General features: G+C 41.4%; 1 protein-coding gene across 4 annotated transcripts in view; it reads left to right on the top strand.

Moving 5' to 3' along the window:
* Positions 1 to 22,316, top strand: part of LOC114571527 (protein kinase C-binding protein NELL1) — a 208,514-nt gene that overhangs the window by 18,203 nt on the left and 167,995 nt on the right. The window lies entirely within an intron of this gene.

Raw genomic sequence — 22,316 nt, 5'->3', positions numbered from 1 at the left:
TAGACATTAGCTAACATTTGCTGGTTGTCAGACTAATGCGTCACCCTGTTATGCATGTTAGTGTCCACGGTAGTCACAGTGTCACTCTTAGCTTAGAGGGGTGTGTGTGTGCATATGTATGTGTTTGTTGACGGTTGGTGTTTAAAATGGATGAGATGCCATTAAAAAGAACATTGGAAAATGATGCCCAAACAAGAATAAAAGTTGCAGTTGCCTCGAATTTTGTCTAAGGGGTGGGGGGCAGCAGTGTCAGACCTAGAAAACCCCTCATTTTACAATATTGATGATCAGATGATTGATTATCAGAGTTGGAATTTTGTCCTGATGGTGGAGCTAGATAAAAGCTTGGTGTGTCCAAAATGCAAAGCCAATATTATGTAGAAGGGATTTTATACTGTAGTTGAAAAATAATGTCAGTGCTCTCTGGTGGACAAACTCACAGGCATAATATTGGCATTTTTGTACTGGCATTTTTGAATTTTTAGTTGACATACCAATATATCCAAATATATTTATCCATAGATAATATTGACAATGCCAATGTATCACTATGTGGAGAATGTTACGGTAATCTACATATTAGACGTTGTTGTGTGTAGAATCGGAAATTCTGACCTGAAGGTGGTGGTGCTAAATGAAATATCGGGGGCGTCATCAAAAAGATTAAAAATGTATTGAATGTGAAACATTAGCTACACAGAAAAAGTACTGCAGTTTGCTGAAAGTGCTATTTATATTAAGTCATAAAATGGTATTATTGCTCCTTTGTCTGGTGGCAGGTGGTATTAAAGGTCCCATGAAATATAAAATGGTATATTTACTTCCATAATGTCAAACAGGATCCTGTTGGAACAGGATGACAGGTGTAAACCAATGGGATATCAAACATTGAGAGAAGCATTTTGTGTTGTGATAGCTTTATAGGTTTTAATTATGCATACCAGTGCAGCATGGATTTAACTGTCTTCAGGAAGTAATGCTATTTCATGAAGTTCAGGTCTCCATTTTATGAGGTCTTTAAACAGTTTGTACTTTGGTCCTTCACAGAGGCTGAATTCATGGCAGTTGCAATGGATTCCAGTGGTGACCAATTTTCACATTTATGGATAAATGTACCCATTTCTGAAACCACTCCTGCAGCATAATCCACTTCCTCTCTACTGTATGTTCCAAACTGCCATAGATTTGCTAAATGTGTGTATATATATATATATATATATATATATCTATCTATCTATCTATCTATCTATCTATCTATCTATCTATCTATCTATCTATCTATCTATCTATCTATCTATCTATCTATCTATCTATCTATATATATATATCTCTATCTATCTATATATATATATCTCTATCTATCTATATATATATATATATATATATATATCTATATATATATATATCTATATATATATCTATCTATATATATATATATCTATATATATATATATCTATATCTTATATATATATATATATCTATATCTTATATATATATATATATCTATATATCTTATATATATTATATTCTATCTTAACTCCCGTTAGCTAGTCAAACACTTTGGGCCCTATTTTAACGATCTAAGCGCACGGTGTGAAGCGCATAGCGCAGCTGCGTTTTGTGTGGCATAGTGTGTGTGTGTGTGTGTGTGTGTGTGTGTGTGTGTGTGTGTGTGTGTGTGTGTGTGTGTGTGGCATAGTGTGCGTGCACTGTGCATAAGCCTAGGCGCATTTTACTAATGCGCTGTTAAAATAATGCGCTGTAAAAATAATGAAATGCTGCGCTATTGACTTTAGACCAGGTTTTTGTTGGTCAATGGCGCAATCATTTCGCGCTGCCTCAAGATGGCAATACACCAAGAATGCACCTGAACACACCTCTAGGGCTGCTCCCCCTTAGTAGGTTAGTCGACTAATTGGTTGTTTTGGTCTTAGTCAACTTAGATTTCTTTAGTCGATTAGTCATGTTTTCTGTTTTTATCATGCTGAATGACTTATTTCCAAGAAACGTACGAGCACTTCTCTGGTAAACACAAGAATTAAAGTGGTGCTTTTGCATGACTCTTTGCGGAGAAACTCAGATTTACAGATCTGTCGATTAAATCAACTAATCGATTAGTCGATACAATTGAATGAGTGTTAGTCGACTAAGAATTTCTTCAATCGAGCACAGCCCTACACACCTCCCTGTAAGACCATCACGCCCATGGGCGCAGGTGTATTTGCTATTTAAAAGACATGGGCGGTGGACGGTCTAAAAATAGCAAAGACACGTCTTGCGTCGAGCTTTGCGTCGAGCTTTGCGTCGAGCTTTGCGTCAAGCTTTGCGTCGAGCTTTGTGCCGCGCTGCGCAGGGTGCAAGATAGGGCCCTTTAGCTTTGGAACTGCAAGGTACCTCCAATTTTGGAGAACACTATCATTCATTAGGGAAATCCAGATTAAGTTTTGTTTGGCCCCGATCCTGATCAGAGTCCCTTTTTAATATCTATCTGCCAATACCGAGTCTCACTGGATACTTATATTTACTTAAATGTTGATCAAATATGTATCTGATACCTTGAAATGACAGCTGTAGCCCCCTAAGTCTGAGACACCTGATTTTCTTTTTTGTGATTAACAGTTTTTTTTTATTTTTGAACATACAAAACCTACAACTTTCAACATGAACACCCTCCTTCATCACCACCCACCCAGACAAAAATCAAGTAAAGATAGATAACCCAGTAACCACAATATTCAAAAACCATTCAACAAAATAGTAACTTCTGGGCGAAGAAGAAGACTCCTGTTCCTGAAATTTGGATTTTGAATACGTGTGGTCCTCCATGTTTCCTTCTTCAAACTTGCCGGGGCCGGGAAGCTACAATACCCATTAGCAGCATTAGCGGCACCTGTGAGTTTATCATGTGACAGCGAAAACGCGAACTTGAAAGGAATATTTGGTTATAAGGTGGACAAAACACAGTACAATTCAGAAATAAATTTGATCTGCTTTATTTTAGCCGATACTGATCGATTTAAAATATGCCTGGATCAGGCCCCAATCTAGATCCTTAGGATGGGCTCGAGACATAATCCGTTAGTCATTTTTTTAGGTAGAAGTCAGTGCAACATTATGTGTTTGCTTATTCAGGACTTCTACTTGTAATAGTGTTTTTTTTTTACTGTGGTTTTACCACTCTTATCTAAGTAAACCATTTCAGTACCTCATCCACCCCTGCCATCTTTATCTGCCGGCAGTTTGCAGTCAAGCCAGTTTGAAGCCACTGGAAAGTCTTCACTCAGCAGGTTTACTTCTTTTTTAGGAGCTGTTGTCAACCAATTAGCTTGCAGTATTGTGACTGTAGTCAGTACATTTGCCGTTTCTGGCTAGATTGCTAAGCAGTCTTGCATTCATGTGTGATTTTCTTGGAAAATCATTTCCAAGAGAAATGCTGAAAAAATCCAGAATGTCCTACAGATCAAGTTGATTATGTAACTTGGATCTTTTGATGTCAGCAGTCTACTAAGAAGCATTCTTAGTTTCCAAGAAGGTAATTGTTTCTTTCCCTGAATCCATTCAATTCCTTCATATTCATTAAAAAATATTCTCTTTGAACTCAACTTCATTTCAAAACTTCAGTAAGAACATTGCGTTCCTTCCACGACAAACGTATTTGAAATGATGAAATCTTAATCATACTGTAGATTTAATTTATATTGAAATAAAAATTCAACTTTTCAGATATACAGAAACTTGGGCTGAAAATCTGTAACTCAGACATGATTGGTGTGACTTAAATGGACGTTGGGTGGATGATACATTTTGGCACAGTAAGTGCAATCTCATGTCAAAATCTAGAACTTCGAAAGCATTGGACTACTGGTTGGATTTAGATAAACTCTCGACATTTAATTGCCGCGTGTCTTCAGTCTGTCTGCAGCATTTGTGGACATGTCTGCCTTTTACTTGTTTAGTGGTATGTGAAAGAAGGTTTAAGTCGTAAGTGGCTGGTCAGAAAAAAACTAATTTGGTTGTTCATAACAGTATGGGTACTGTACCTGATAAGGTGCACTTGGAAGGAGCAAACAGAAAAACTCTCCAGTGAAGGATCAAAGGACGCAGGGTTTAGAAATAAAAAATGTGAGCGCTGACTGCATCACAAGGTGAGCCGTCATTTTGTTTTAGTCAGGGAGGAAGAAGCCTAGCAAACCACAGTTGGAGATGCTGCTGCTCTTCTTGACTGCGAGCTTTTCATATCTTACAGTTGTGTCTCTGAAGCAAGATGGAGAGCTGAAAAGTGAAAGGGTCTTTGATGGAAACGGAGGAGGCTTATTCAGTCCTGTTACTAAATGAATTTGGCTTGTTGTTTGCTCCTAAAGCAGCCAATAAGTATTAATATGTAAGAGAGGTATGTGCTCATCCAATAAGTTGAATTACACTGTAATTTACAAACATTAAGGGTGCATTGTTTGACTAAATGCGAGTCTTGTGAGATTTTTAAGATTTTCTTTTACCTATGTAAATGCAGACACATTTTTCAAATGCTTGATAGTGATTTTTCTCCACCTATGCTAGCATTAATTACAGTCTGAAATATCTAGTCTGTTGGAGCTGCATTTCCTCTTGGTTTCATCTGCTAAATGTGCCCTTTCTTCTATGGGCCAAAGCATGACATGTATGCCAGACTGTAAACACCCCAGCATGTATTTAATACTATCACCTCACAGGCAACAGTCCTCTTTTTACTGTAGCTTTTAAGGTAAAAGCCATTTCACTCTGTGTCAAAATAATTGATGTTAAATTAATAAAACAAAAATAATTTCGCGATATTAATGATTAAGTAAATACATAAAAAAAGATAAGGTACTGGTAACATGGGTTACGTGTTCATTATAAACTCAGTCGATTAAAATATTTAATCGTGTTGATCACATTATTGTCCATAGTTAACTTGTGATTAACATTTTTTATCTGTTTTAAATGTACTTTAAAAGAGTAGATTTTTAAAAGGTTTTTAATGCTCTTATCTCTGAATCTTATCAACATGGGAGCGGACAAATATCCTTGCTTTATGCAAAGGTTTATGATTATTGCAACAATCCAAAACAATGACAAATACTGTCTAGAATATTCTTGAGAATAACCTCAAAGGTAGTGTACTATATGTTAAGAAAATATGCTGAAAGTATATACATAAAATGGCAAACTCAAGCACATCAAGCAACAGATGGGCGTATTGACCAGAATGTAACATTACTAGTTAATGCACTTTACATTTGTAAAGGTTTAACTAAACATCCTTTTATTTTTGAGCAGCTCAACACAAAACAATGGACCTCGTGCTTTACAGCAACAGACCCATTTTACAAGCACATTGGTCAGCTAAATGTAACAATGTAATTGTAAGTGTGGCCTGCCTTTGGCGAGGGGGAGAATCAGCCGTATGCTTGGCCAGCAAGTGGTATTTCAGACTGGACGTACTCCGGTGGTAACTCAATTCACATGGACAGTACATGCAAATAACTTAGTCTTGTCGAGAGAACCATCTGGAAGGGCTTTGAATCTGAACTTGCCTTTCAAAAGACCCTTTTCTTCACCCATTTCTGCTCAAGGTTTGTTTCTGCTACCTATCCACAGCGTTACTGCTGTATCACGTCCTGATTTCCCAAACTATGGAGCAACCCAAGGCCCCAATCACAAAGCGTGCATTGATTACGCGTCCAAAATAAATAGTGCCGTTAAAAAGAATTTGCGTTAACTTTTTGTTGTTTATTTATTATTTTATTATTATTATTATTATTATTATTATTATTATTATTATTATTATTATTATTATTATTTATTTTTCCCTACTATAAGCGCATTAATGTGGTACAATAATTCAATTTCAAATGTGGTCTGGAACTGTGGGTAACCATGTTGTTGACTCAATGGAAAAAAATTCTGAATCTGTGTCAGAGAGCTTCTCCAATCAAGTTCTATTAATAAAACACTTGTTAATTAGATCTCGCATGCACTCAGAACACATGTTGATCATGCTGTCACATTTTCAAATTGGTTATTTTGTCCAAACAACTGCTCAAAGCCCAAAGGTAGTCAATTTATAAAGATGTAAGATACGATTTTATTCATCTCCAATGGGAAATTCACACGCTACAAGTCACAAGTAAGAGTTGAAAACATTTATGCAATTTCTTTTGTCATGGGTGTCAACATTTTTATATTTTATTTAAAGAAGAGAGAAAAAAACATACAACTCACGACATGAACGCATCATGTGTGTGTCTAAACCCCCCTCCCCCAAAAGTATAACAACATAACTTTTACTATGAGCAGGATATATATTACCTGCCAGCCTCATACCAGCAGTTTATTAACCATAAAGCTTTAACTTTACAATGCCAAACAACTTAGGGCTGCAAATGTATCACAGTGACAGTACCCTCCCGAGAAAGGAAACACCAAACACTGCCTCTCTCTCACACACACACAAGAGAGAGGAAGGCCACAGAGATTTTTCAAGCTCGTGTTACGCTCAGCTTGCATCTCCACGCTTGAGAGAAGATGGCGTTTGTCATGAAGACAGGGGAAACATCTGGAGTGCCATTTGTTTTAATAATTCATCGTTTCTGACTTCATAATCAACCCCAACGCAGTCAGAGTCACTAAACCCGGTAGCTTCCTCTCCAACCGGAGTCCCGTGTGAATAATCTGTCGCTGACGCATGTTGAGAGTACATCTAGAGATATTGTTCAACGCAGCAGCTAGTTTGCATTTCCAGTCGCCTGTATTTGATGAGTTCCCTCCTTTCTGCTTTGCCTCTGTGTGAATTGATGCTCCATTTGCTTGGATCAAAGAGGGAGGGAACTGCTTGTCTTGCCTTGTCTTGTCTTTTTTTTTTTTTTTTTTTTTTTTTAGAGAAGTATTAGTGTGTTCACCAACGGGGCTGTAATGTTTTCAGATACTGACACAGCTGCGAGTAGGGCTGCACTATAGGGAGATGTTTGATACATTTCCTAGATACTCTGCAGGCAATATGATATGAGATTAAACAAGGGAAGTTTGATATATAGTTTCAATGTTGAATGCTTGTGCATGCTGCAAATCGGACCCTGATCGATAGTTACGTATTGTAACAGATTTTGTGAGTATAGGCGTAGCCCTTTAAGAGCTATTGCTATCGGGTTTATCCCTTTGCGCATGCGCAGTCGTGAAGATTTGGTTTTGCGCCCTGTGCCCCCCAAAGGCCTCCCTTACGTCTGCAGATACTTTATATTACAGTGTCCTGATGGGGGGGTTCCACTCCCTCCGCGCTATAGACCTGGGCGATAGCTTCACACAGTCAATGAGTCAGACGCTGCTCCGAAAGAGCCGCACCTTGTGAGCATTCTCTGTAGTGAACGAACAGCTGCTGTGTTTGTCTGATGTCTACCGTGCGTAAAATATACTGGAATAACGTGCGCACCGAGAGACTCCTCCTCCGCTTCGTTATGAGGTGGAGGGAAAAACTCCCTCGCCCAAAAAGAATTGTTAAAACTTTCTGTGTAATTATGGGTTTGGCTGTAAAGTGACCGTGCTCCCGTCCTCTCTAATGGAGAGGCAGGATGATCAAACCGACGGCGCGCATAAATCCCTCCCCTTCTTAGCCGACGTCAAGGCGAGGAAGAGTGCTGTTTTCAGTGACCGCATCCTGAGAGGGGCTTGTGCCAGAGCCTCGAAAGGAGGATTCCCCAGAGCTCGGAGCACCAGGGCTAAAACCAATTTAGGTGGGAGAGAGCGCACAGCAGGTTTCTGTCATCTGACCCCCTTCAAAAAACGTTTTACCAGGCGGTGCGCAAAATCTGACCTCTCTCCATAGCCCTCGTGGCAGGACGAAATGGCCTTTCTCATGTGGAGGAGACCCGGAGGAACCACCACGTGACTCGCAGACATCATGCCTAGGAGACGAATCACAGACTGTGCTGACACTGTCGTGTGAGGCGTGACAACAGAGAGCTTAGTGCGTCCAGTCTTGGCGCTGACAGTTTAGCTCTCATAGTGGTTGTGTTGTGGTGTGTGGCGGAAGAGTGAGGACCCAAATGCAGAGAGAGCAGGCAGGCAGGCAGGCAAACGTTGATGTGGAGGGTTTAATGAAAACAAAAAGCGGCAGTACACAGACTGGAAAACTCACAAAAACAAAACTGACGGGAAAAACATAGGATGAAGCAAACTGACGCAGGCACAAACACAAGGCACAGGGAGGAAACACAAGGGCATGGCTACAAACTAAACAGGTGCTGACACAAAACGATCTGACCCAAGACAAGGGGAACACAGAGGCTAAATACATGAGGTGATGGGTAAATCAGAAACAGGTGAGACAACAGGTGAAGCACATCAGGGCAGGACAATCAACAAAGGTGGGAACAGAAAGCAAAGCTAGACATGACAAGACAGAAGACCAGACTATCAAAATAAAACAGGAAGTAGAACATAAACAGGGAAACATGAAATCGACTAAACACAGAAACTCGACAACACTAAACACAAAGGACAATAACAACAAAAACAGGAAACTACTAAGAAGCAACAGAAACGGCACAAAACACAAGGCAAAATACAGAAACCAAAACAGAATGCAAGGCATAAACGCAGAAACCACAACAGGTTGAGTCTGTGTCCACGCCCAGATAAACTATTGTCTGTAATCAGACCAGTGAGCTCTCTTGCCAGTTTATGGTAAAGCTCGGTGTCTGTAGGTGCTGCATGACCTCCATTGGTTGGAGCGCAGCCCTCTCCTGGGAAGGAGCCATCATGATTAAATCGTCCAAATAAAAAGTACTGCATGTGGGCGTGGCGGCGAGTCTGTTGCGTGTGTGTGTGTGTGTGTGAGGTGAAACATGAGGTGAAACATGAGGTTCAGAAGCCGCAAGATGTTCAGGATGGACAAGGCGGACTGACCGAGAGGGAAAAACTGCTTTTTAAGGGAACTGTGTGGCCCTTAAAAGCCCCGTTATGTTTCCAACTCTAGCTGGAGTGAGACACGCAGGATGGACCAGGTGGGTGCTGCCCGCCGGGTCCATCTCCCGCCACCGTAGGTTGAGCTGGAGCCGGGGCTTGCAGAGGCCCATCCTCAGTGGAGAACAGCCAAAGCTTAGCGGTCATGGTGGAGACAACAGAGCTAGCGGTCATGCTAGCAAAGCGGTATTGTTCAGCGCCGCGGCCACCTAGGCGTTACACGGGTACGCGCGGTCAGTGAGCATGGACCTGGTTTCGGGGAGATAGCGGTGTGGGCTTCCGTCGTCTCAAAAAAAGGGGCCGTCTGAAGCGGGGTGGAGGCCAAGCTCTACCACATCTGTCCATCTCCCGGGGTAGAGGAATGCTACTCGGCATTCACACAGGTCGAGAAAAAGAACCTTAGCGGTGGGCAGGGAGCCCGCCCGCTGCAGAGGAGAAAAATAGGAGAAAGCCACTGGTGTGGTGCTCCCCTCCTGGAACAGAGACGTAGGGAGAGCTGGCAAGGGAACAGTCTTCGGGGGATTGAGTCAGCGGACTTGTGCCTGCCAAAGAGATCCCCTTCCCAGCTGTCTGGGTGTCGCCCCTAGTGGTATCCTTACCTTACTTGACTGTCCGCTCGGCTGCCATCGTCTGCCGCTTCAGTTCCTCCAGCGGTAAGCGACCGCAGAACTGCCGGCGGCCCGACGGGGTGCCAGCCTGGCGAACGGGGTCGAAGGCACACCTCGCGGCTCGAGTGGAGGACCGGCGGCAGGATATAGCCGGTCGGTCGGTGGTCGGTACCTTGTGGCTTGTTGCTGAAGTAAAAATGGGAGCAGATTTCTGTTCGCGCCACTGTAATATAGTATCCGTGGACGTAAGAGAGGCCCGTGCAGGGCACAGGGCGCGAACGAAATCTTCACGACTGCGCGTGCGCGAAGGGATTCAGCCTTCCAGCAGCACCTCCTTGCTTCATGTTCTGTTGTCACATCCGTGTTTTATTTCTTTACTTTGAATCAGCTGCATGATTGAAACAATCCCAAGAAGGAGTGACATTTATTACATTGGGTTATGAGTTTTGAATCTCGGTCGTTCTCATATCATGGCCCCTAAGCAATGTGTTTAATGTCAAACATGCCCACACATGCATATGTAGCATGTAATATATGATTGATCATTGCAGGTGTTTGCTGTGGTGCCACTGGGCTGTGACAGAGATATTTTCTGAGAGAGAAACAAGGCACCCTTGGGTGACCTTTGGCTGTATTATCTCTCTGTGTGTCACCTCCATGTATGTCCTGTCCCGATCGTATCTCCCCGCTTTGCTCTGCATGCTGCCCACGCTGCACCATGTGTTTGCTCCACCGCCATCATTTCTCTCTCTCTCTCTCTCTCTCTCTCTCTCTCTGTCTCTCTGTCTCTCTGTCTCTCTCCAAATGCAGCAGAGCTCATGCGGAGGTAAACTCCTTGGCTGTGGCTGTCAGCTTGTGGCTGTGAGAGAATAATTAAGGAGCCTGCCATAAACTTGACTGCGTAATGATGAGGTTATTTGCCGATTTGTTGCTTTATTCAACATTTAACGACATGGTAGTTTAGAACTCTCAGGGAATGATTTATCACAAATATAAGCAGGACAGTACTAACGGACGCCGTTATCCTTATCTCGACGACATATTTTTCAAGTATGCAGAGCATGGCTAATTGAGATAAATAGCTGTGTAAGCGGTGCTGACGACAGGATGGAAGCTTGCTGGCTGGCGAGCCTGCTGGCTGGTGCTGTCCCACTCTAGGATCCAGTTATCGGCTGTTTGTCAGGCGGAGTGGTACGGGTGAGCAGGTATTTTTGCTTGGCTGAGTTTCGATGGGGGGGGCGCGCTCTGTTCGAGCTCTCTTGGATCTCTACAGGGGCCCCGGCTGTACAGTTGCGTGGTCCCTCAGAGTGAGCCACACTCCCAGCAGTGGGCCTACCGGATGCCTGAGAGAAACTGATATGGCACCTCAAAGCACTCAGCACTCCACTAAATTAGCACACATCTCAATTCCACCTATTTCCCCTGTGCCCGTTTGTGTTCTATATATATATATATATATATATATATATATATATATATATATATATATATATATATATATATATATATATATATATATATATATATATATATATATATATATATATATATATATATATATATATATATATATATATATATGTGTGTGTATATATATGTGTGTGTGTGTGTTTGTTTTTGTGTATGTGGATTCATGTGGTTTGAAGCACAGACTGCCAGCTGTGGTGTTAAAACCTGCCCACAGCAGAGGAGGATTGTGTAGAGCTGTGGGGGTTGGAGCAGATTATGGATAGGATCTCGGCCTAGAGAGTTGTTAACAAAACGCATTCATGCGCACACACAGACACACATACCCACGCACACAGCGATACACACAAATCTTCACAATATAGAACGAGATAAGTGCCCACAGGGAATGGAGTTGAGCAGCACACATTTGAATTTCTTGAGCTTTTATGAAATCTCAGTGAATTTAGGCTTACTTTGTAAAGAAATTCATTTAGAAATGTATTTGGCACTGGTTGGAATTTAATGTGATTATTATTGAATTTGACTTTTTGCTATGACATTTACTTAAAAGTGACAAATCATACATTTTTCAGTTGCCATCTTTCAGTCCGAAAATCTACACTTTGACAGAAGACCAGCTGCACACAAAGTAGCCCTTGTGTTCAGTCTTAAAGCCTTCGTTAACCCTGCCATATAGGACGATAGAAAGCCTAGTATGTTGATTGCCACATATAGTCTGTGCTCTGGTTTTGGTCTCTGTACAGTACCAAATCCTGACAACCTCTCTGGAATGTCTAGACTTTAGGAGGCTGCGGTTGGCTTTTGTGCACTAAAAATGGGTTCTGACATGTAACGCCTGCTTTATTATGAATCCCGCTGCTTTTCTTGGCAAGACATGCCCTGTGTAGCAGCTGACTGGTTAGGCAGATAGTTGAGGTTAGGCATTGACCTTGAGTGGTTAGCATGTATTTTCGGTGATGTCCGTTTCCTTCGGCTTTCTTTGTGTTGGAATTTTAAACTCCGGTGGATTTCTGAGGACTATGGTTAACTGCTCCTCAGATCTCTGCAGGGTAAATCCAGACAGCTAGCTAGACTATCTGTCCAATCTGAGTTTTCTCTCGCATGACTATTTTGCAGCAGCTCCATGTGGCGCCTAGCGCCACCCTTAACGATTGTGATTGGTTTAAAGAAACGTCAATAAACCAGAGCATGTTTTTCTCCCATCCGGGAATGCTGTGTGGACTAGCCAGACCCTCCTCCGCTCCGCAGCGTGTGGATGGTCTGGCAAAGCGAGACTAGGGTTCATGTAGCGCAATGGTCAGGGGGTTGAACCTAAATGTGCGTGCATGGATGCCTGGCCAATCCTAGCGCTTCAGTGCTTGCCAAGAAAAGAAGTGCGATTTATAATAACACGTAACTCCTAGTAAACCACAAATTGCCATTTTTACTTTTATGTTTATGTATAGGTTACACAAACAAGATCCAAAATGTAATTATGGCAGCTCTAGAGTTTGTTGTAAGGTGTATTTTTCCACTTTGGATGGAGCTTGGCTAGCTGTTTGCCCCTGCTTCCAGTCTCGATTCCACAATTCTCATGTTGTTCTCTTGGCATGAAAAGCAGCAAATGCACATATTGCGCTTTTTTATTTTACTTTAACACATTGCATTTTTCAGTTATTTTTTATAACTTCAGCTTTTTACAAAAATTTGTTTTCGTTTGATTCAGCAGCTCATAATGAGCGTGACAAATTTAAATTCAGTCAGTTTAAGTACCATCTCTTATGGCGCTAATCTTGTTAGAACACACACACACACACACACACACACACACACTATAATTCTGCATGCAGTGCAACACTGGCTTCACAGCCTTACTAGAGGAAATTGAAAGGGAAGTTCATTACTTTAACCCAAATCTAATATTCCTCTGGCTAGATTTTGCATCTGCATTATTGTTCTTTAAGTGACAGCCAATGACAGATGGATGGGCTTTATTTCTTCGAACTTTATCCTTCTTTACTGTAATCAAACTGCACTCAGTCTGATGGCTTGTGACAGAGAGTTGTCAGCTCTGTTAAAAGGCCACCCAAGGTGAGCACACCCTCTTTTCGGATGTTATATGTAGCTGGTCTCATTAGATATGTGACACATTACACAAAATGTATTAGAGCGTACAGGGTTTTTAATGTTTACAATCAGGTAATCTACTTGCAGAGGGAAGGAAAACTTAAACTAAATCATCAATGTTTTATCAATTCAGATTTATGAATTTTTCAACAGCCGGGGGATTCTTCAAATGTGAGCCAAGTAGGAGAGGCTTGCTGAGAGTGTTTGTAGGCTGCTTGACATGCACTCACAGTCTCCTTCACGTGCATCAAACTCTCTTCCTCCTTTTTGTTTTTTTGTACGGACACGGTTTACTTTCTGTAGCTTTTGCCAGTTTCCAAACCTTATTCACCATTCCTTCCTTTTTGCTTTAAATGTACCACTTGCCTTGAACTATCTTGTTTCGTTATTCATTTGGTGACTTCTGTTAGCGTCTCTGCGGCTGCATTTCTGAGTGTGTTGCTCTTTGCAATTTGCTTTTGATGGAAACTGTACATTGGATTTGCAACATCTCTGCTTTAGCTGTAGTCCAGGTTTAGTGCCATCAGTTTGTTTTAAACATTACCTTGAATCTATGACAGTTTTCTGTTATGTTTGTTTTCAACTTCCAGTCATGCCTCAGTCCTTTTTATCTTCAGTTCCAACCCAGCCCCCTCTTCTGCAGTCCAGTCTGCTCTTTACTCTCCACTGCAGACCCGCCTTGAGCAGCCGAAAGCAGGCTAGCTCCTCAGGGACAGTCTGCTGTGTACTGGATGGATGCCTGGCTGGCTGGCTTCATGTGTGGATGTACAGATGACTGGGAGGCCTGGAAGTGTGGAAATAAAATGATCAGAAAGAAAAACGACCATGAAAGCTTAACATGCTGGAGAAATTAATGAAGGATCTGGCATGTCGTTTGTTCTCATATATTTCCTTTTTGGGTTTTAACCATGCACGAATGCAACGTTTTGGGCATTTTCGGCCTTTATTTAGATAGGACAGCTGAAGACATGAAAGGGGGGAGAAAAGGGGGGGAATGACATGCAGCAAAGGGCCGCAGGTCGGAGTCGAACCCCGGCCCGCTGCGTTGAGGAGTAAACCTCTAAATATGGGCGCCCGCTCTACCAACTGAGCTATCTGGGCGCCTGCCTAGCTGTTTTTTAAGGATTTAAGTGGGAGATTACTTCCCAGGTTGTGGTGTTGTTTCCGTTTTTTTAAATCATTTTGTAGTTTACGAAGCCAAAAGAAAAGATTAATACAAAAACGACAGGTGGAAAAATATAAAACAAATGTCCTCTTGTGCTATAATGTAATTTTAAATGCCATGGTACTGAGCTACCAGAATTCCTCAAAGGAACAACTTGGGGATGAGACAACATCTAAATTCTGAAAGAGTAGAATTTTTTTTTCTTTTTTTTTTCTTTTTTTATCAATCAGAACAAAATGCAGACCAACACAGAATGCTGAAGCAAGAATAACTAAAAAGCAACTCTTCCAGTTTGAGCAGTGGTACATAACATACCTTAAGGGAGGGTTTGTCAATATGCAATGCAGATATATTTAATGGTTCAGTATGTAATTTAGATGGGGAGTCCACATACTGCAATAGTTTTGTTTGAGGCTTTCTATTTTAACACACATCATTTTCATCTGTTAACTTACTCCACTACTAGAGACATGGTTTATCCAGGAGGATACACTATGTAGTTAAATTGTATTAAAATATTAAAACCTGATGCAATCCCATAATCTGGGTGACTAACTCGCTAACCTGCAGGAATCGAAGCGCTTGCCCCAAAGCTTCACACGCACCAACACCAAGCCAGATCTGGCAGGCATTAGGGCGTCAGGTGCCACAACACAGCCGAATGTGCCGACGCTCAGCCGCAAATGGCCCGTGTCAGCTACCTGTACTAGATAATAACTGTTCAAATTGAAGCCCTAGCGTTTTAGATCCGATCCTCAGACAGGGTTCGTCTTACTGTTTCTGTGCTCTTGTAGTGTGGCTTGCAGGTTCTGTAACATCTTTTAAATCACTACTTAAAATTGATCTTTTTTTAATCTAAATGTTCACCCTAGTTTTCATTTAATGTTATTTTATTGTATATTCGTTTGTTAAATTGCCTGCTTTTACTTATCTTCATTTTCCCACGTACAGTCCCTTGTACCTCTGTTTTGGGGTTAAGTTTAAATATGTACTATTATTTATGTTTGTTACATTCGAACTATAGGACCATACAATCGGCATACTGTAGCTCCTGGCTTTAAGATGTGAAGGCAGATGAAAATGAACCAAAGGGGAAAAACAAAATCTCACCTGCTTGGTAGGTGGATGTGTGGGTGGATCTGTCAGCAGCATCTTCTCGACCCGAAGAAATCACAGAGCTGGAGGATTTGTTATGGCCAATGAAAAGCTTTTATCTTGTCAGTCAATTGTGGGTTTAATATTCATAATTGGCTGCCACTGATGCCAGAAAACATTGATCTATTATTCTTCTCTTCTACCTTTTTAATGTTGTCCCTTGCTGTAACCCAGCAGCCTCTGAGCAGCTGCCAGTGATGCAGAATGTGTTGCTGTGAGGGGGACCGTAAACATAACTAAACAAACTACTGTCCAGCAGAGACAGGCAGACTGGCTGTACAGGGCACATGCTCTTTGATCCGATTCCTGAGTATAGATGTTTATGTATCTGCTAGAAGTGCATGTTCCGTTCACTTTGTCCAGATTATGGTTAGTCTGTATTAGGGCTGCACAATATGAGGAAAATATATATAAATTGCAATTATTTTGACTGATATTGTGATTGCACGAAATTGGAGAGTGATCATTTTTCAATTATTATTCTCATTTGCATTGAAAAATATTCTAATTTTAAAAATGAAAATGATTATAGTGTGATTTTTCTGTACCAAACAAACATTTCTTCAGTTTGTAGGATGGGATGTCTCTGTAGCACCACGATACTCAATTCAGAATGGTTTGACACATATTTTGCCTTTTAAGAAATATTGTGCCCCCTCCCCTGCGATTTGGATATTGCACTAGTCCATATTGCGATTTGGATAAAATCACGATTAATTGTGCAGCCCTAGTCAGAATACTAAACGTACTGATTCCGAGGTTATTGATATTCATTGTTAAAGCTATGTTATGTGTTCCAAACGTAAGTGGTATAAAATGAAAAAAAAGGATAGTTAAGAAACTGAGAGCCAACCCCAGTTTTTCTCTGTTTTAAGTAGTTGTAAATTAAATTTGCGTTTTGGACTGTTGGTCGGACAAAATAAGTTATATGAAAACTAGTGATGTTCCGATACCGATACCAGTATCGGTATCGGCTCCGATACTGCCTAAAACGCTGGTATCGGTATCGGGAAGTACTGGAGTTTATGCATCGATCCGATACCACGTAATAAAGCCCTAAATAAAATCTACATTAAAGTAGTTTATTTATGTTCTTTTTCCGTTACTGTCAAATTGGAGAATAAAAGAAAGTTCTGGGGCATTCATTGTTTGTATTTGTTCATGTTTCACAAAGAGTTTAACCTGAGCCAGACCGACAACAGAGATAGAAATCATATCACATCCATACAGGGATAGTAGCATACAGCTGTTAAAACATAATAAAATATATGACACACTGGTATCGGATCGGTACTCGGTATCGGCCGATACGCAAGTTCAGGTATCGGAATCGGTATCGGGAAGCAAAAAAGTGGTATCGGGCCATCTCTAATGAAAACATAACCTTGGGCTCTGGGGGAAAAACAAACAAACCCTAATGGCCTAATCATTTTCTGTCTTTTCGCCTATGTGCTTTTGGTCCCTGCTGAAGGGCTGTGTAGTCCTAAAACAGAGCTATGCCATGTAGCTACATCATATGCCACTTTCTTAAGACTTTTCTTCCTTGACCGCTTCTCTCTTTCTCTCTGCTGCACTTGAAGATGACTGGCAATGAAACTCCATTGACTTCATTGAATAGCATCATGTCACGTACAGACACAAATTCTCATATACAGACAGAAGTAGTAGGTAAGGTACAGTAGCCGACGTGTGGATCCAGGCGAATGCGATGTGATAAATTGACAGAGTTAAGATGACTTAAGATGTCGTTTGTTTGTGTGTGTTTACAATACCTTGAAAAGTGGCGAGTTTGCAGCCTTTAATAATTTATGCATTCTAAAGCTATGGAATAGTGTAGTTAGGATTATGTAATTGAATGTGTATTTGATCATAGCATGTTTTTATTTGAAATGATTCTGTCATATCACTCAACCCTAATTAACAGCCAGCTATTACAGCAGTCAATACAAATTGAAGCACTACACACATGAACGCACAAACCAGCAGAAGGTGATGTACAGTAATGGTCCTTTTAGTGAGCTGAAGAGAGAAGGCTCTTAGACGTTTTCTTGCCAGTGTTGCTGGCCTGCTGGACACTGGCCTCCTAGAACTCTGCCCTGATCTACTTTGTGCCCTTGGCAAACACTTGAGTGTAGTGCAGTAATGTGCTTATCTGGCTGTGACACTGGGTTTCCATATCAGGCCAAACAGAAGTCCACCCAGACTGGACTGGCTGTGTCTTTGGTGAGTGAAGTCTCTCTGGACCACGGCTGAGCTCCTCTTCCTCACTGCCAGTTAAAGAGGCCATCTGTAAGAGTTAGCGGAGCTGGGGGAGGACCCTCCAGGCTTCTGATTAAAGTGACGAGCTGTAAAATCGAGAGGGGGGGCGCTGACTGCCGGCTGCTGCCTGCTACACTAAGCTTCATCTTGTCTGCTGGGAGACGGCCCTTCCTGCTCTACCTGTTTCCTCCTGTCACTGTAAATAGGTTTGTTTATGTCTACAAGCCTGAGACTGCTGCCCGGACGAGACCGCTACGGTGCACTGTTTTAGTTCTGCTCCCTATCGATCCATCATTATTAGTGGACTGTGGGGGTGTGATCACGCTTATGGTTTGTTTTCTTTGGTTCGAATAATTTCTGTAAATGTTCAGTTTCCATTGGCCAATTCCGCATTAGGTGCAGCACAATTTGTAAACAACTAGGTGTGTGTGTGTGTGTGTGTGTGTGTGTGTGTGTGTGTGTGTGTGTGTGTGTGTGTGTGTGTGTGTGTGTTTCTGTGTGTGTGTTTCTGTGTGTGTGTTTCTGTGTCTGTGTCAAATTTAATGATGCAAATTTTGTATCTACAAGCCCTTTGTCAAACAGCATCTGTTAGCATTTTGTCTCCCTAGCTCTTGGCTTCAGTACACCTTGAAATCAACTTGTACCGATTTGTAACTTGCATAGTTAAACTGGTTGCTGCATGGTTAGTCTCGCATTGCCAGACCTTCCTCCACAGCGCTGCGGAGGAGTGGTCTGGCTAGTCCACACAGCATTTTGGGATGGGAGAAAAACATGCTCTGGTTTACTGACATTTCTTTAAACCAATCGTCGCCTCGGGCACAATGACGGTGCCTCTGCAAAATAGCCTCGGGAAGGAACTTGTTTTGGTGGAACACGTGTACGTTCAAAGGTTGTTTTAGTCGTGCAACAGAAAACTCAGATTGGACAGATAGTCTAGCTAGCTGTCTGGATTTACCCAGCAGAGATCTGAGGAGCAGTTAACCATAGTCCTCAGAAATCCACCGGAGTTTAGAATTACAGCACAAAGAAAGCGGAAGGTGACGGACATCTGGCCTAAAAAGAGAGACATCTGGCGGAATTTCCAGCGGCACCTGAACAATCCCGGAAGTGGAACGTCGTTGATATAGACTACTGCATGGTTGTCTCTCACATACTAAATGTCTAATAAGAGAAAACTAAATGGTTTTGCTTATTTCAAGAATCAGACAAAGCAAGATAAATACCACATTTAACACTTAATATTGTCCTGCTAGAGTCCTATATTGTTAGAAAATATACAGTAGAAAACATTATTTCATGCAAGAACAAATAACTGGGCATGCTGCTGTTTTTGCTCTGCACTTAAATGTCTCTTTTTAGAAATATATCAGCAATAGAGGCATATGTCTCTTTTAATATTGTTTTTAAGCTTTCAACTTTAGCTGACTCACTAAAAGTGATATATTCATTCTTCATTTAAATCAAACAACCTAAGTTTTGCTTAAAAGTGATCTGGATGTACAAAGTGTCTGACTTTGGTATAGGAGACTGGTGTTTGTCTTCCATCTCTTACCTATCTTCAGTGTCGGTTTCATCTGTCCATGACCACTTTCTCTAACTTTTACCAAGTTATTTCAGTTCCTTAAAGTTGTCCAGCACTTAACCACAGAGGAGGCAAATCAGAAAACACTCCGATAAAGTGGTTTGGTCATTTTTGAAAGCCATAGGGATGACAGATCAGAAAATACTTACATTGGGGCGACCTCTAGCTCACCCAGTAGAGTGTGTGCCCCATGTAGGCGAGTCCTTTGCTGTATGTCGTCCCTCCTTTCCTGTCTTCAAGCTATCATGTTGATTAAAGGCCATAAAAAGCCCAAAAAAAAATCTTTAAAAAATATACTTACATTAGTCATTTTAAAAAGGCAACAAAAACAACCTAAAACCAAACTAAGTGTTTAGGTAGGAGGACTTGTTGCATTGCATTACTGTTGTTAGCACTTGAACTTAAAATTAAAGATAAATTCTGGTCTTAAGTCTCTGCATCTGAACCTGTTGAACCATTGGTCTTTCAGCCCTGGCATTACTTTGAAGGGGAATAAGTTGTGCAGTTAATCACTGCAGATAATTACAGTTCAATTCCCTTTCTCATTTGCAGCAAAGTTTATGTGCATAAAAGTAGTCTGCTTTGGTTTGTTTGCTGCCGGATTCTAGCAGGACTCATTACAACAATTTGTTGGTATTGATCCTAGCCGTGAAGACGGTGAACTTGACTGTATTAAGCGCTCACATGAGGAAGACATCTGCAGTTTAAATGGGATTGAACTAAAGGAGAGTTCTGGCCAATTTTTACGTTAATCTTGATCGCTATAAATATGCGAGTACAGTCGATGGAAACAAAAAAAACAAGCCAAATCGGTAAGATCAACATGGAGTAGCTGCAGTTATGTCTACGAGCTTCCATTCAGCTAAAATGGCATTTGTAGGGGCAAGTTTTAGAGTGCCTTTGTGCCTCTTAACAGACACAAAATGCAATTAAAATGTGCAATGTGAACAGGGTCCTTATGTGACAACAAGATGTGTTTTCAACTCAGACATTGTTTATTTCACCTACCCTGTCTCTATCCTGCTGGTAGCTAGCTCGCCCTGCTAGCTGCTAGCTGCCGTGTGTTCAGTCATGTTTCTGTGATAATCATCACGCAACAGTTCCGTGTGTATTCGTAGCTCATCCATTTCGTGTGTGATCGATCTGGTGTGGGTGAGTAGGAGGCTTGGCAGTGGTGATCTGTGTGGTAGTTCCCTTAGCCGGGCTAGCAGGCCCGACCGCCATCCCGACTGTACTCGCATATTTATAACGATCAAGATTAACGTAAAAATTGGCCGGAATTCTCCTTTTAATGTGGAAACGATTTGTTGACCTTGAAGTACAACACACAGCTCCTCTTTTTCACTGTCAGTCAGTTGAAGGTACAATAAAAATAGACTTTAAATTTGATGGTGTCTTCACATCATGAAATAGGGCCAGTGTCTCTGCAGATTTGAAGAGGTGATCTAATGACTAGTCAGGGGGCCAGCATGTTGGAGAACCACGTTGGCCGTGGGGAAGTGGCACTCCATCGACTGGGCTGTGACAGCAGGGAGGCTGAATGTGAAGGCAGGCGGGCCACTGTCACCCTGGGGAGTTTTAAAAGCCCTGTGCTGAGACAGCCAAAGGCTCCTCTCCACTGGTCTGTCATGTAAAGCTGGGAGTGTGGAACCACAGTCGCTCGTTCAGATCCATCCTCCGTTCGGGTAGCTCAAACACATGGTTACTGTTACAACTAGTTCCTCAGGTTTCCTCACATACATTCACATACACACAAATGCTTACATTCCGAGACTTGTGAGGACTATCCGTTACCGAATCCAATAGACAGCAGAGTTGTCTGATGGAACAAAAATGCTTACTAAATACTCATTTCTCAACGGAAATTATTCTTTTTTTCAGTCATGTTTTATGCAAAAATATACCCATTTTGATTATACTGTACATTCCCAATATTTGCTGAAATTCAGTTTTGGTTGTGAACTTGGACCACAGGAAACAAGACTAGTTGTCTCGGGCCAACCTCTGTAAGGCTGTGTTGCTAACAACTGAATGTTCAGCAGATATAATGTAACATATGTATGTAATGTAACTATCTTAGTTGAGCATGGTTGCATCTGTTAATTAGCACCAAATTAATTAGCAAAAAGTACCTCTGAGAAGGATGGAAATTTCATCATCATTTGGTCATAAATTACAAATACAAATTTTGACCTGATGGGTGGCGTTAGAGGAAAGGTCAGGGGACCACCAAAGTTGTTACAATTCATCCTGAAAGGACATGAATGTATGTAACAAATTCCATGGTAATCCATCCAATCGATGTTGACTTATTTCACTAAAAAGCCAAACCTGCAACTCTCACTGTGCCACTAAATGAAAAGTCAAGGGATCACCTAAGTCAGTAGGACTCATCCTCTGTGGACCATGAATGTCTATTAAAAAGTTGAAGGGCAATCCATCCAATACTTGTTGATATACGCCACTAGCGTTGCTAATAATAAGCATAGCATTGCTGCAAAAAGTTATCCAATGCATACGGTTTGTTTTCTTGTGCCTTCCATGCAGCCACTGGCTTCAGTACACCATGAAATCAACTCGTACTGATTTGTAACTTGCATAAGATATGAGAATCTCTAAACACAGTAAGTCTTAAGTTGCCTAAATTGATGCAATTTTACTGTAGTTTTGGCCACAATTCCTAACGGGAATAAAAACATACCAATACTAGCGTAGCTCTGAGAACATGGCAGCATTGCTAAGAAAATGTCCAACTGGGTGAGAAACAAGCAAGCGTAGGCAGACTTATTTTAAAGAGACACTGAAGGCAGACAGTAGAGTTATGATCCAAACTGTCTGTTGTAAACATCCATCAAAGTTTACAAAATAACTTCCTGGGACAGCTTTGACCTACCGGATTTAAAATAGCAATAAGGGATGATTAACAGAATTTTGAGTGCTCTGGCTAAACTGTTAGTTTGTTTACAACCTGTCTAATTGTCTGATTGCCCC

This window comes from Perca flavescens, chromosome 1 (assembly GCF_004354835.1).
Source record: "Perca flavescens isolate YP-PL-M2 chromosome 1, PFLA_1.0, whole genome shotgun sequence".
NCBI lineage: Eukaryota > Metazoa > Chordata > Actinopteri > Perciformes > Percidae > Perca > Perca flavescens.
Note: the sequence above shows the minus strand (reverse complement) of the source record. Positions and strands in the feature narration are given on the sequence as shown.